Here is a 16,456-nt window from a genome sequence, read left to right as displayed (position 1 = left end):
CAATTAGTTGCTTTAGATTTTTAAATTGTTCTTTGTTAATTGAAATACCTCCGTGCAACTTTCTGGGTTAAATAAAAAAAAGGGAAAAGGTACATGAAACACATGTTTGAGTCCAAAGAAACCATTTACTTATGTCTATAAAGGCAATATTTTTCTGTCAATCAGTAAGAGCACATTTAGTAATGGCAATTAGCAAGAATTGTCTCAAGAATAGATTCAATCTCTCGTTATTTTGTATTCAAACCGGGAGTAGTAAAAATAAACTATTTCTGATTTCAACAAGCAAGTTGACAAAATTGTTCTGTTGTGTGATCGTCGATGACAAAATTGTGATCGTCTTTCAGATCTCATTTGAAAACATAAGTCTTCCAAATTATTTCCTTAAAGCACAGTATATTGTTGGAGAAGAAATTTGATCAATTCATGCGAAAAATATAATATGTAAAGCCTGTGGTAAGCAACTACTGTATAACATACACTCAACATCAAGACACGTACGATTAACTCTTCCTAATGGGTTAATTAGGTAATTTCATTACTTCTGATGACAACAAAATTGTAAGGTTCCAAAAGTGGCATTTTTGGTTCTAAAAAGTAAGGGTACAAGGTAAAGATAACATAAGCCAAAGTGTGGTTCACGTTTACTTTCATGCAATATGTTTCCCTACCCTTCTTACCTTTCATCTATTTATTCTGTTGTTTCTTCCTTTTGAAATTTAGACAAATATTGCAATTCTTTCTATACTTACGATGTTTATAGACCAATATAAAACATAGGACAACAAAAAGTGTCTTTCTTTCAAACTGTTGTTACTGTTTCAGTATAAAATGACCAAAGTTCTGTAGCTGGAACTATACTTACAAATAAATAAATACCATTCCAAGTTACATACGTGTCCATACTATATTTCATTGAATCGATAGGAAACAGATGATACCAGAAGTAGTAGCTTAAGTAGGTCTACATCATGCTTGATCCATCCATTGCTTTAGAAGGGCGTAGGATATATATTCTGATGACCAAAAGATATACATTTCTCGGAGAGAAAGGTCAAACCGTTTTTGGAACTAAAATGTCATAAGTTTTGGACATACTGTACCAATCCTCTCCAATCTTTGAAATGTCAAAGGTAATTTGAGATATGTACTGATGGACCAAGGTACTTCTATTAAATTTCAAGAAAGGTGCTTTCCAGGACCATTTATACCCTCAAGAACTGCCAGCAAATAACACAATTGAAGAAATGTGGGTCAAAACTATAAACCACATTGGAACTACTGCAACAGTAACAATCACTCCCCCAGGGGCAGTTATCATCTTATGTATTCTGCCATTATTGACAAGTCACTTCCTACACCAAGCTTTCATGCACCACTGTCTTCAGCTAACCTCTTTGTCTTCACGTATGATTTCTCTGTTTTCATACCATTCATCAACTGTAGCCTCCTTCGCAACCCTCCCTCTCTTTCCTGCCACTATACCCTCTAGCACGTCTCTAATGATACAATTCCTTGTTATCCAATGTCCCAACCAGTTTCTCTTCTTTCTAATTACATCTAAAATTGTCCTTTCCTCCCCCACTATTTTTAATACTTTGTCATTTGCTTTACATTCGACCTAGCTAGTTCTCTCTATCCTTTTCCTCACTCTCATTTCGAAGGCTTTTGGTTTTCTTTCATTGCTTTCGCATAATACTATTCTCCACACGAAGCATCTTATGAGCCTTTTTCTCAACTCTTTATTCAAAGACCTACAAAATAAGCTTTCCTTTGTCCTAAAGACTTCTCTTACCATTTCTATCCTTGTTTTATTTAACGTTTGCACTTTACGTCATCACCGGGTATCGAAAACTAGTCACCTGTTCTATTTTCTTCCCTTCTACTTCTATATTTGACACCAACCGCTTCGTTCCAATCACCATGTCTTTTGCCCTTCTAACATTTATTTTCACACCATATTCTTCACAACTCTTCCTCAAGTTTTCTAACACCATATTTATTTTCTTTTCAGACTCTGCAACAAGAGCTATATCATCTACAAACCATATAGATCAAATCATTCCACCCCCATCAACTGTTTCATTTGTTCCTTCAAAAAACTTTTTTAGTATTTGAAGCATAATTTTAGCTCCATGCGACATTATACTAATAGTTCTGTGGTTCTCATATATCTCTGAGATTGATTTCTTAGCCACTTGTATCATGATTATCTTCAAAAAATCTTTTGGTCATTGTCGTGTTTCATATTTTTTGTTGCAGAGCCGAACAATTCTTTCATGCCCCTATTTTCCATATCCTTAATTAATTGGCTTGTTGTATTATCTATCCCGGTTGCCTTTCCTTTTCTAATCTTGGATATGGCTTTTACAAACTTATCCTGGAGAATATTAAACTATTTACTCGTATCATCCTCTCGTTCTTTATTTTCTACTTCAACATATAGCTCATGTGGTCTATCCCTACTCTCATACAAGTCTTCAACACATTCTTTCCATCTTACTAAAACTTCAGTTCTCTCGTTGACTATCTTTCCATTCTTATTTTCTACCGGCATAGTAATACACTCTTGCTACGAAATTCCATAGATTTCACCTTCTTGTACATTTCCTCGTATTTCCCAGCTCGTTTTAATTCTTCTATAGTCTTACATTTTCTTCCCTTATAAGATTCTTCCCTTATTTTTCTGTTTCTCTTCGTAACTCTTTCTTTAACGTCACATACATTTTTCTGCCCTCTTCTGTATTAACTTGTTTTCACATTCTTTCCCTCATTTTCTGCAATATATCTTTTACCTAGGTATAACCAACGGTTTCTTGGCTGGTTTGTTTGCGATAATCTATTACTTATTCTGTAGCTTGCTCTATACAAAGTTTAATATGCTCAAACCGTTTGGTACTACCTACACCATTTCTTTTTTCGTTTGTGTACTTTTCTTCGAAATTTTATACGAAAACATTTGTTACTTCCTCATTGTTCAACTTTTCAATTTTCATATTTTTATTATCTAATTTTCTTCCTTCTATACTTTTCAGCTGAATATCCATTTCAGCCTGGACAAGATTATGATCAGAGAAAATGTTGATCACGGGAAGAGTCTTCGCGTTCTTCAAACTATTTCGATACTGTGTTGAATCTTAACATAGTTTATTTGATATCCACAACCGTATATTGAGAATTCCAATGTATATCTCCTCCTCTTGTGCTGATTGAATCAAGTGTTCCCTATTATTAGTGAATTCTGTCTACTGGTGTTGACCAGTTCTTCTCCCCTTTCATTTCTTTCGCCTAAATCATGTTTGCCTACTGTTAGGATGAGAGTGATGTTTTATATGTGAGAAATAATCGGACAATGTGTTGAAGTATTTAATTTTGCTTTCGTCAGGGTTTAGTTTTTTGGATTTTGTTTATTGTTTATAGCTATGTTTAAGGGATTGAGTCCGAGTATGCTATGCCAATCGAGTATTGTAAAGTTAATAGGAAAAATATGTGGAAATTATCAGTGAACATGTTTAATAAATAGTATACGAGAATTTTAAGTTGGGTTACGAAGTCTCTCCTTCAATAACCTGTAGTCGTTGATTAATATTTACGTTTTCTGAGGGCAAAGTCAATCGATAGAGTACAGCTTTACAAGAAAACCTCTTGAATTTGTTCTACGAACATTAACACTTGCGAGATTACCCTCCTGTCCTCTTCTCAGAACTGCAATGATATCTCTCATCAAAATTATAGATGCGCCCCCACTCTGTATATTTGTAATTTCTTCTATTTCCTCATAATTTTTCTGTTCTTCTTCAGGCTTATACGAAGAGGTTGGTCCATACATCTGTATCACTATTAGATATTTCTTTTTCTTTTAAGCCTTTCAAGGGCTGTTTGGGAAGCATTAATGCAGAACCAATTGTCGCAAAAACATTTGGGCTTAAAATTTATGTTAGAGGTAAATGATGGTACTTTAAGGAACAATAAACCAAGAATTTCTAGTTTTCTTATTAAGTGACATTTTAACATTGAACCATTGCCCTCCGACAAGTTGCCAACAGAAATCATGTTTTTCTGTGTAAAACTGTGTTAAGTGACATGCAAAAGAATGGAAAATGTTGAAAAATGTTTAATCGTTTCTTTGCAACTCAAAATTACGTAAATATGTACGTGAATTTGGAGTCTAATCGTTATGTTATCATAAAATAAAGGTTGTACTGTAGCTTGCTTAGATTAGGAGATGTAATAAACTTTCTGAATAAAAGGAGAATAGGATTATTAAATATTCACCACCGTACTGCACATTTTAGTACCTTTATTTACCTTTTTACTGCATATTTGTGTGCATAGTGTCGCAATTTAGAGTGCATAATTGCATGCATATTTGACTTTTTTTGTTTGTTTTCGTGCATATTGATTCGAAGTCTCAAGATTACTTACAGGATTATAGAGACAAGTATTCCAATTAGGTCAATATTTTTTTAAAAAAAACGTACACAGTGCTTGCGTTTTAGTAAACGAGTCTCAGATTCGATTCCCGGTGAGTGGGTATTGAATGAATGACGAAGGCTTGGGTTGTAGATCCACGTCTCATATAGTTACGATTCTGAAAACGGGCAATAAACTTTAACAAACAAGCAAGTTGTCATGCAAAAGAGATCGTAACACACGATGTTAAACCATCAACATTTTCGTTCAATTTCATGTTCCACGTACGTAGCAGGAAATGAAATTATAGTACAGTATATTTGGCCAAGATGTCAGTAAGTTATACCAACCATGATGCAAAGTGTGGCTTCACTTCGGGAAACAGATTAATCCGCATTATAGTTATAGTAAAACTGTCATTGATTCAGAATTTACAGACAAGTATATTATATACACTTCATTTCTAGGTTTCTCTCCTACACGATTAATGCCAACTCCTTGCAAGTAGATACTTTAAACTGAGAGTTAAAATGAAGCGTGGTTAGGAATTTTAAATTTTAAATATCATTAGCGTTTAGCGGAAGAAAAACTTGTTCAAATATGAGACATACAGTATATCAATCAATAGGTCTTATTAAGCTGACTAAAGTGATATGGATGAGTGTAAAATCTCATGTGTAGTGTTTCAGAAAACCAAGAAAAACAAATTACTATAATATATTAATCTAAAAGTTGATGCTGTGGGAGGACCACGTTGCCTATTAAGGTGAAACTGTTTATATTGCATAGCCCCATCAAGCTCTTAATTACAACATGGACAAGACAGTAACACATAGTATGATTAATAAGACATAGCCTCAAAATTAAAATTGACTCTTAAACTTAATTTCTGATTAACTAATAATGTCGAAAGTTGATACATGTATCAGACGATAAACGACATTAAGTTAAACAAGATTATATGTTTCAGGTCAGAGAATATTATATTCCCATACATAGTTTTGGAGAAAGTCGGGGAAAACTACTTTTCTTGATGCTAAAAGTATATTGTTCGTTGACAACATTATTAGGAGTTTTGATTCTCCCAGAAAATGTTTATTCATTTATGTACTGCATATATATATATATATATATATATATATATATATATATATATATATATATTAAAAAAGATTACTGTAACTAGGAGTTTGTAGCAATATTTTCACTAAAGATACGTATCTTAAGAATATATAGTTGAACATTACGGAACATGTATAAAAATTTTTCGCATTTTAAAACACTTAATAAATTGAATTATCCCTTGAAATGCATCGTTCCTCAAGCAACCTTTTAGCACTTAACGAGTATCTGTGCGAAGGATAACCTGTAACCACTATTGTCTGTAATCCTCATATACAAAGTTGATCGTCCATAAATTGACGCACATGATGCATGCAAATGACCGGCGGAGTCAACGAACTAATGAAGAAATTGATAGCACCGTAAAAGAAATATGAAGTTTCCCTGCAGAGCTAAGTGTACACTAGGAAAAGAAACAAATTTTCCTTTCTAAGAATACTATTATTTTTTTGTATAGGTTATCTGCAACGTCAATAATCTTTATAGCTTTTCAGTACAAAAAATGTACACGGTCAAGGATAATGAAAGCTATTATAACTTTCCTCCACGATCAAGGTAATGCATTTTTACAAGAAGAAATATTTCATATTTGTATTTATCTTAGAGCATTGGATCCTAATCCTGTTTACCTGGCGCCCCCTTCGTCGCACTTTAGGTCCTCTTCCTTCCGCGCTTTTACTTCTTTTCGAAAAGAAACTTAAAAAAGCGCTGAACCCATCTTTAATTATTTCAAATCAAAAGTTTAAATACCAAATTTCATGTCTCCAATCTTAATGGATTTCGATATATGGCCATCCTTTTTCTAACAACTGCAACCCCTACCCTCTTAAACCTCCCGCCTTTGCTTTCATTCTAAAGAAAACACCAAAAAATGCTGAAACACGTATTTGATTATTTTAAATTAAAGACATAAATACCAATTTTTGTGTTTCAAATCTTTAGGAATTTCGGAGTATGACTATCTTATTACTACAATTGTAATTCCTATCATTTTTACTTACTACCTTCTTCCTTTGTAGAGAAAATATAAAAAAAATTGCTAAAACACATACCGTATTCAATTATTTTAAATTGGATATCAATATACTAAATTTCATATCTCTACCCGTCTGAGATTCAGAGATATGGATATTCAATTATAATAATTACCGTCTCATTTCCCCCTTCTCCACCGAATTTCCAAAAATCCCTCCTTAATGGTTTGATTTTATTTGATTTTCACTTTAGTGTTCATTTCAGCAGCAGGGCTATATGGAACGTGGACCTACAGTTTAATGTGGGATCCGAACTACATGAGCTAACCGCTTTAACTCGAGGGAGCTTCGTGGTACTATACGTTACAAATCCTATGCACTGTCAAAATTTCAAGCTTCTAGATTAAATGGTTTTGCCGGGGCTTTGATCAGTCAGTCTGTCATTTATACAGAACTTCTTTTATATATAGAAAGATCAAAAAACAATGTAAAGGAAGTGCATGCATATTAAAATTGTTAATACTTTCAACGTAGTAAAATGCACTTCCTACACGGTAGTGCATAGTGCTTAGTAATCACCAACATGTGATCTGTATAAAGAGTTTTGTTTTACTCGATACCACATAACCCAAGGCAACCAAGGTGAAACATGATTGCCTTCACAGTAGCTGAAAAATCATGGAGAAAACTTTGGATGAAAAAAATACTAAAAGATTGGAAGAAAAAATTGAAATGACATTTTTTTTTCTTTTAACAAGGACATGAAGACAGATATTTACTTTCCCGAAGATGAAGAAAATTTGCCTTTAATTTTCATACATCATAATTGCTATATATATATATATATATATATATATATATATATATATATATATTAAAATACAATAATCTTGAAAGAATCTGTAGATCTTAAAGAAACACGAGCAATACGAACTAACAGATTACATACGAATCCTCAGATTTTGACTCACCATAGTTCAAATTCCACGTATAACTATAGATTACATTTTACAGTCTTACAGGTAAAACAGGATACAAACAAAATGAAAGAAACCTAAAGGCACTTTCGTTTTACTTCTAGAATAATTTATATCACATAGATCCACATCACTATTTATTCTTTCTTGTTTTAGCATTAGAATGCTCAAATGTTAATTGTTCCAAAATGTGTTGTAAAAAATGGAAAGTTGCTTCTCCTCACAATTTTTGGAGGTCAACGGACGTATTTTGTGACCGAAGCGTTTCTTACCTGCAGAATATACATGACATTTTATATAATAGGACAAAATCAGAGATTAATGTCAATCAAGAAGTTTGAGAAAACTCACTTAAAATTTTATTTCGGTTCGCATTCAGAGAATATCCTTGAACCATTTTGTACTTTCAAGTAGCTACGTAACCATGTCTACAAAATTAGTTCAGGGAACTTACGTAAACACACACTTGACTTCAGAATCCCATCACTATATACTACACGGAGTATTGGCAAGGGAATGGATAGACTACAAAAAAATTAGTCAAGACTACAGAAGACAAACATTAAGTGAATAAATTGACTCATTGAAGTAACCTTTAGCGCTAACTCAGAACATGTATAGAGTATGACACATCATGAGAAAAGTCATTTAATGTGATGTGTAAGAAATAGCTTTCTTGGTTACATGATATTTGACCACGGCTGACGAACATTGAAATACTATGTAATATCTGACACATTTTTTTAAACTACAGATTACTTAATCCTAAATGAGAAGAGACACTGTGCAATGTAGTAGCGGACATAAAAAATGTTAGTATTTTTTTTAACAAGCACAATTTCCTTTATAAATTGCGCTTTGGCTTCTGTTTATTGAACTCACCAAATACCAATTACTTTAAAACTGACATAGAATTTCATAGAATTGAACATAAATAACCACATACACTAGTACTAGTATTAATTATAGCATATAATACTGCATTTTCATCACACATATTTGCTAATATAGAATGCATAAATGGAATTGGGTAGTGAATCTTCTTATATCGTCACATTAAATTACTCACAATATTCATTTACATTGTCATAATTCCTTTAAATCTTCAGGCAATATAAAATCTAAATACGTGTAGTGTTATAGGCCGGTTGACTTTCTTCTCCTAAATCTTTTTTTTGGTTGTACAATGTTTCTGGTAACGGATTGTGAGTGATAATTAATGTTAAAGATCATTTGATTGTACAGAAATTTAGTATTTTATTAAAAATGCGTGTGATATTAAGTTGCCAAGAGTTCTATAATTTACATTTCATTTAGTTCTTCAATAAAGCACAAAACAATGATTACGAATTTGAGAACGTGCGAACCAGGGTAGACATACCAGATAACTTATTATTCTCTTCTCGCTACCTGCTTAAAATGTGCTTGCTGGAAGTTAATCAACAACATAATTGCACGTCCTCAACCTGTAGCGATCTCTTTGTGTATTATGTAACAAAATTCTTAAGACTGAGTAACAGAAGGCGCTAGTAACAATGCCAAAAGTCATCATATAACTTTAGAAATTACATCATGAAGTTCATTTATTTCATTTGGAAAACAATCAGGGATGATGCAAAATTATACATGTATTATCAGTTAGTACATGATGTTCTTTTTTTCTTTTCTGGATGTATATATTCGCGCGTGTTATACAGATCATGGCCTTCGCTTATGAAGGCTAACAAGTTTATTTACTTCCCGGTATAACCACACATTGCAATTTCAGCATTTAATCGTATATATTTTTTCTCTCAAACTAGATTAGACATGAAACGCATTATAAAAATTGCATTGTCTCAAGTTAATTATCGAAAGGTTTTCGGTAAAATAGTTACAACGACAGTAATGATTCGGCTAGAATATACGTAGTATCTCTAATATATGATATAGAGATTTTGAGAAAAAACAAGAGAATCGCGATTATTTTTTAAAGGTCATTTCAAAAACATGAGTTAGACATTGCGATTAACAAGTTGTTACTTATTCTATATGTTTGTATCAAATTTAGGATGAATATTTTATATCGAAACTAAAAACTAGCCAAAGATTGTTGAATGAAAACATTAATCATATAAAGGTGTGTGACAAGCTATGATTTTGTGTGAATATTTGTTGTTTTTTTTTTACTTATGGTACTCGATATTTCTGAATTCCCTTATATTCATTGCAGATTTCGAAGCAGCCGCCATATTAGCATTAAGGGAAAAGTTTTAATTAACGCATGTTAATAGTTACCTTTTCAAATGAAGAAGTACTTACGGAGGAAGGTGCAGAAATTCAACCTTCCTGTAAAGATAATAGTAAAAATGAAATACGGTTAATAATTCAAATGTATACTGATCTAGTTTCATGAAACCAGAGGACGTTGATGAGGAGTAGTTATTCATCTATGGCAAGCCCATGCTAATAAGAAATTGGAAGAATCTTGAACTATTCTCTACACCAGTGGCTGAAAAACAAAGATACTCCTGCGGATATATAGACTTGCTACTGGCGGAGATAGGATTAATAACGTTGTAGAAGGATGGAAGTATAAAATAAATGCATTGCTTGGTAGGTCCCATCGAAAGTTCAAGACTTGATTTCCTGTCTTAAGTCGAGGAAAGAAACGATGAATATATACAGGTGATGAAAGGATTGAAAGAATCGTTCAAAAGTATAAAATAACTAATGATTTCAAAAAATGACTGAGAGCTTTGATCCATGTTCAAATGCTGGATTAATGCATAATTGCAATGAAATAGACGACGTATAGGATGTAAATACTTCATTGTTCATATGTGGTATATAATAACAGAACTAGTCTCTCCGCTGGTGTTGTGGTGCGTGTGTCTTGGCGCACGTGCTCACGGGTTCGATTCCCGGTGGAAGAGCACAAAAATTTCATTTCACAATCGCTCACCTATATTAATCATTCTTCGAAGCTGTCTCTGAACTCTGCTTCTTGTTATGGAATAGATAATGATATGAATTAGCTTTCAAATAAAACACATTTATCCCAGAAAAATGGAATATTACATACATTGTTACACAGGGCGGAAACAATATCTGGTAATGATCATCTTCAAGAAGAAATTCGTTATTTAAAATGTTTTTGTAGAAAATGATTACAGTAAGAAAAAGATCAGTAAGGCAATAATAGAAGTCCAAAATGTTACAAGAAACAGAATTCAGACAGGACTTCAGAAGAAACACAGGAAGTAGTAGTCATACCGCAATAACTATAATAAAACAAATCGTTTATTGAATAAATATGAAATAACAACAATTCACATGCAATCTTTAAAGATTAGATAAATACTTTTTCGTGAAAGATCACGAAAGATAGGACACCCCAGGTATTTATTCAATCTTATGTAAATGTAGCCTACTCAAGCAAGACATAACTATGAAATCCAGATAGGAGAAGTATTAAGATTATACGATTAAATCAAACACAGAAGTCAACATTAGCGCAACATACACTAGTAGAACAGCATAAGATTATGCTGGAAAATGCATCGGTTAGGCTATATCCAGGTCCACTTAGAAGTAAAAGTGAAGGGGAACGCGGGCGGACGTCGTTACCCCACTTCCAAAAAATATATATGGCGTTCGACACTTTCTAAAAAATTACAATGGGCAAAGATAGGAACGGGAGACGGCGTGACGTCAAGCGTTCCCCTACCTTTTCAAATCCGTTTTACCCCTGAGTCCACTCATGAATATAAAACGTTATTGATGGAAACAATGGAAATACATAAAATTACGTGATAGCACATGAAACAGAGGAACGCTTGAAATTAATATTTGGAATATTTTATTACAATAATAATAAAAAAAGAAGATAACAAAAATAATAACTAAGAAAACGTTTATATTATAAATTTGAATGAAACCGAAAATTGTAAAAATAATTGATTGTTTCATTTCGAAACGTAAAATTATTTTTAAAATGTAACAATTAAAATTATACTACTGTACAATAATTGTACAACATTTCCCTAAATTATACAGAATTGTATTTCCCCAGATTATAAAGATGACATGCCAGTAGCTCTAAAGTGACAAAGAACAAAGACTCACGTCAGCTTACATGAACTCAGATGTATATTTATGTTGTGGTTTCGAGAATATGTTTTTTTTTTTTCACGGAAACCACCAAAAAAAGATTTTTTTAAAAAAAAATCCTAGATGGACATATTTCATATACTTGTAGTTGAGTTTACAGTGACATCGACGTTCTCCTCTTGTGTTTGCCTTCATATTCAACCAAATGAACTCCAACCAAACGACAGAACCCTTTTCAAGGCATTGAAGATCTACTACAACAGAGAGTGTGATTCTTGGCTTGTGATGAATAGAGGACGAAACAAAACGCATTTTCAGTTTGAGACTCTTTCTAGAAACGCATGGGAAAATGCTGCTACCGTATCAAATGAAACATCAGGATTCCGGGCTACAATGATTTATTCTTTGAACGAGGGTATGATTCCAGATCATGCGTTTGCAATATCTGACTCTAGAATCAATTTGTCCTCGAGTTTATCACAGACAGACACTAGCCAAGTTTCAGGTTCATTTGCAGAACTTCAGCAAGAAGATTTCAACGTATGTCCTTAAAATATAGAGGAATGCAAGCAGTCATTTATTTCGTTCAGTTCGATCGTTCCCTCAACGTGTGTACTGAACACGGAAGATAATATTGCGCTGTCTACGAAAGAAAACCCGAGTAAGTTATTTATGGAATTAGCATCTTTTAACAGTAATTGAAGAATCAAAATCAGACACAGCTAATGCGAAAAGAAAGCTGGTGATAAAGATAATATCGCAGGACATACATCAACTATGGTAAACAACAGGTAAAAACAGTTACGATTTGAAAGATCAACAAAGCACAAAGGAAATAACGTTACAGTAACAGATAGTGGTAGAAAAGTACTAATATGCGGAACGAGAGGAACAAACATTGTATCTGTAGATGCTGTATAAAGTGTAGCAAATACTACTAAACAACAAAAGAAGAATGTGATTGAATTAATTGTATGGTATATAAGAAGGTGGTTATATGAAATATAAACAATTCATGAATGACACTGTTGTGATAGTGGTGGAAAACATTCTAGTTTGAAACAAAAATGACCAAATAATAACAATATGAAAATTAATTATTGTTTTTTATTTATTGTTTACAAACTTCTCTAGAAAACATATGTAGATGTTGAACACTTGCCATTACATTCAAAATAGTAATATGATAAGATAGATGATGAGTAGAATTAAAATTAACAATATTAATGATAAATCAACATAATTATGTTTCTATGATGTTTATGAACATGTTAAGAAAAACTGCGGCATCTTTCTCCAATATATATGCCAAAGACGCACCGCTTGAACGTTTTTATAAATACTGTAGATAGATGAAATAAAAACTTGTTTCGAGATCTTATAAACAAGGTATCGGTCTTGTAATTGAACTTAAATTCAACAGCTTGGATGAATGGATAGAAAATGGGTAACATTGAAACAGTGAGCCATCTCTATCCAACCTACTCTATCAGATGCTGTTGAGCACTCTCGTCACTGCCACTAAAAGCTAACTGAAAATACTCCATGTTAAATACCCTACTTGCAACACTCCTTCTTGGACAGTTTAATTTGGTACTTGCGGTCGATCAGGGGATATACACGAGCCTGCTGTTTGGGTTGTGGAAATATTGCAAGAGTTATGACTTTCTCTTGTATAAATTACCACGGGCTACTGCGCATAATACATAAAGATAAGATAGACAAAAAAGGGTTAGGATTTCCCATTCTGTTCCTCAGGATAGTAGAATAGTCGTCAATTTTATGCAAATAACTGAAATATAGTATTGAGTAAAGATGACATTAAGTAACACTCTTTTTTGTTCTTTGCTCTTTGGAACTTAAAGCAATGAAGAAAAGCAATGAAAACTGTTTACAATTTAAATAACTTTTTTGACAGAACGTCAAAGTCATCTTGCTTATGAAGAAAAGATTAATCATACTAATTACGAGCTATTTTATCTTTTTTCTCCTTTGTTACTGCACGTAAATGCAGGAAGAAAGGCATCATCTGTCAAGGTTACGTGCTTTGTAAATTGCAAAGACATAAGCTAAAAAAACAAGCAGTGAATGCAAGCGCCTCATAAAATAGCATTAACATAATATATTGTATAAGTATGCTTTTTAAAACATATACAATATACTAAATAATAATAGCGCTAACTTGCAAAAAAATCAAGTAATGGCAATCCAGACAAAGTGAACAAAACATGTAATAGGCGGTTTATGAATTTTTATTCGTTGTATATTTTATGATCTTCTTTCGAAAGCAATCTTTTAAACATGAACTTTCCATCTTCATAGTACCTCTAAAAGACTATAATGCCATCTGATCATCTGTACACACGGGAATCAGAAGCAGTGTCTTAGTCCTGTAATCCAATTGTTTTGGAGGCGAGATAGTGAGGAATGACCTATTTTCTTAGAACTGATATTGCATAGTGGTTGTGTACTGGCCAACTGTACCGAATTCAAGTGTCAATTGTGGTTCAGAGCCTACTTTAAAAGTAGATTTTTCTTCAGTTTTGAACATACACTAATACAGTATAATTATCTTTGCAAAATAATATTAACTGAAACTCTTTTAACTTTATATTAGTACTAGCTGAAGTTATCGTTCATCTCATCGGGAAAATAAGTTTATAATTCAAATACTTATTTCCCCCTTAAGATATGATTGGAGAAGAACTTTGGCATCAGGAGTGTCACTATACATCTCAGCGACCCGGAAAACTATGGATTGGAAAATAAAGCTATGGTTATACGAGGATGCGTTTCCGATACGTTTCCACCCGCAGAGAACGCGACCTAGGTGGCTATCAGCAATTTTAGTTTCGCCAGAGTTATAAATCATACTGTGAGTCAGTCAGGGTTTCCAGGTATTTTCTTTCACTTCCCGCGCCGGAAGGGTGGAATCAGAATGACCTGCTTCAGTTGGTTTCTTGTGAGAAGACTAAGAGAGGTCTTGCTAAAATGCCCTTGCCTGGCAACATGTCTTTCCTTTTTCCCCTTCCTTTAGACATCTTTTACTGATTCCGAAACAGCAGGCATTCTATTGTTCCGAAACGCATCAAATACGCTTGAGCCGATGTATTCTGCGCTTTTTTTATTGCTTTCGCGTTTGCAGCGAATTGTAATTAGCCATCCACATTTAAATATATGGTCAGCGTATTTCAAGCGTACGCATGAGCCATAAAACCGCGTTGCGAACGCATCTATAGCCGTGCACTAAGATCGGTCGTTTGCGATTATTTTTACATGTTATCTTCCCAAAGTATCTCTTGTCCCCATACCGATGAAGTTGAACTTTGACTTAAACACCATCGGGTGTGTTACTATTCATCACAGCCCTCGACACCTACAGATTGGACACTAAGATCGGTCTCTTTCGATTATTTTACATGTTACCTTTTATACCCCCATCTCTTGCCCCCATATCGATGACGGCTGAACTTGAACTTAAACGCAATCTTGTGTATTACTATTCACCTGAGCCACCGCGACAGTTATGGATTGATCACTAATATCTGTCATTTTCGATTATTTTTAAATGTCATTCCCTCACTCCCTTCTTTCCCCGTTGGTGAAAATGTGCTAAAAGAAACAAGTTAGGCCAGATCCACTCATGTTCCAAAAATCATCAAAATTGGTTTGTGGTCTAGGAGGAATTAGCGATCAAACATAATTACATTCATTTTTATTTTTATTAGTATTAATTAAAGGAAGTACACATTATATATACTAAAGGAAAGCTATGAAGAATATTTTATAATAATACATTTAGGCCTATATAAGCTACTAGAATTTGCAGAATCTTTACTTTATTCAACTATATAGTCTATTATTTGTATAACCTATATATGTTTGAGACATGACCTATATATATATCAGCTATATCAGCTATAATATATATATATCAGCTATAATGTGGCACGCAATTTACTTCAATTGTGGTTGTTCAGACTTTTTTCTTTCTTTTTAAAACTAATGGTCAATGTAAGAGGACAACAAATGTAGGCTTCTAGTTTGCGGACCACATTTTCAGAAACGCTGGTCTAGGGTGTCATGGAATTCGGTAGTGTTCAATCATCTCTTTGTTATTGTTTGTAAGTTTCCATTACGAGCTTAATACTACAAGAAATCATTCTGTTAATGGAATAAATTGACTTACCTGTGATAATGATATATTTGCCAGTCAAAACTCATTTTTGAAGGATGCCGAAAAGTCGAAATATCTATTTTTGGCAGGGTTCAAATCAACGGGGGATGAGGAGGATTTCCTTCTCTCATCAAGTAATTTACGAGACTTATCAAAGAAGAACTTCTTCCTTACTAGGGAAATGTTTTCTCTATTCCAGCGTTTCCCAACCGGTGTGCCGCGGCACACTGGTGTGCCGTGAATTTGCCGTGAATGGGCCGCTGGTGTGCCGTGAGCAAATCGAAACAAAATTATTAATTCTATAGCAATTAAATTGCAGGACATAGGGAAAAATGTATATTTGTATTTCACATTACTATAAACCTCTAATATGAATCTACAGTTTTAAGTTTCATACCACGTTACTTTTCTGTACATTTTTAATATTGAAAAAGGTATTTATCATTGTTATGACGTTATGAGCATTATTGCTTCTTTATTGCTGCAGACTATTTCGTGACTTTAAATTTTAAAATATTCAATTCTTTCGACAAAACAAACATGCATACGAATTACCTACATTTGTGCTTTAAAAATAAAAGAGATTTGTTTGTTCGTTCGTTATTTAGTGATCTTTCTTGTTAGTGAAAGTTTGGATGCAGTTTTCGAAAAAGAAAGTGTATTTTTAGAAACCTAAGTCCAATATTTCATTGCAGTTGTTTTCT

At 33.3% G+C, this 16,456-nt stretch overlaps 1 protein-coding gene across 1 annotated transcript in view; it reads left to right on the top strand.

The window, feature by feature from the left end:
• Window positions 1-16,456, top strand: part of LOC145693318 (alpha-tocopherol transfer protein-like) — a 143,605-nt gene that overhangs the window by 50,957 nt on the left and 76,192 nt on the right. The gene's annotated exons all lie outside the window — the stretch shown is intronic.

This window comes from Thermobia domestica, chromosome 8 (genome assembly GCF_964235325.1).
Source record: "Thermobia domestica chromosome 8, izTheDome1.hap1.1, whole genome shotgun sequence".
NCBI lineage: Eukaryota > Metazoa > Arthropoda > Insecta > Zygentoma > Lepismatidae > Thermobia > Thermobia domestica.
This window is presented reverse-complemented; position numbering and strand designations above follow the sequence as displayed.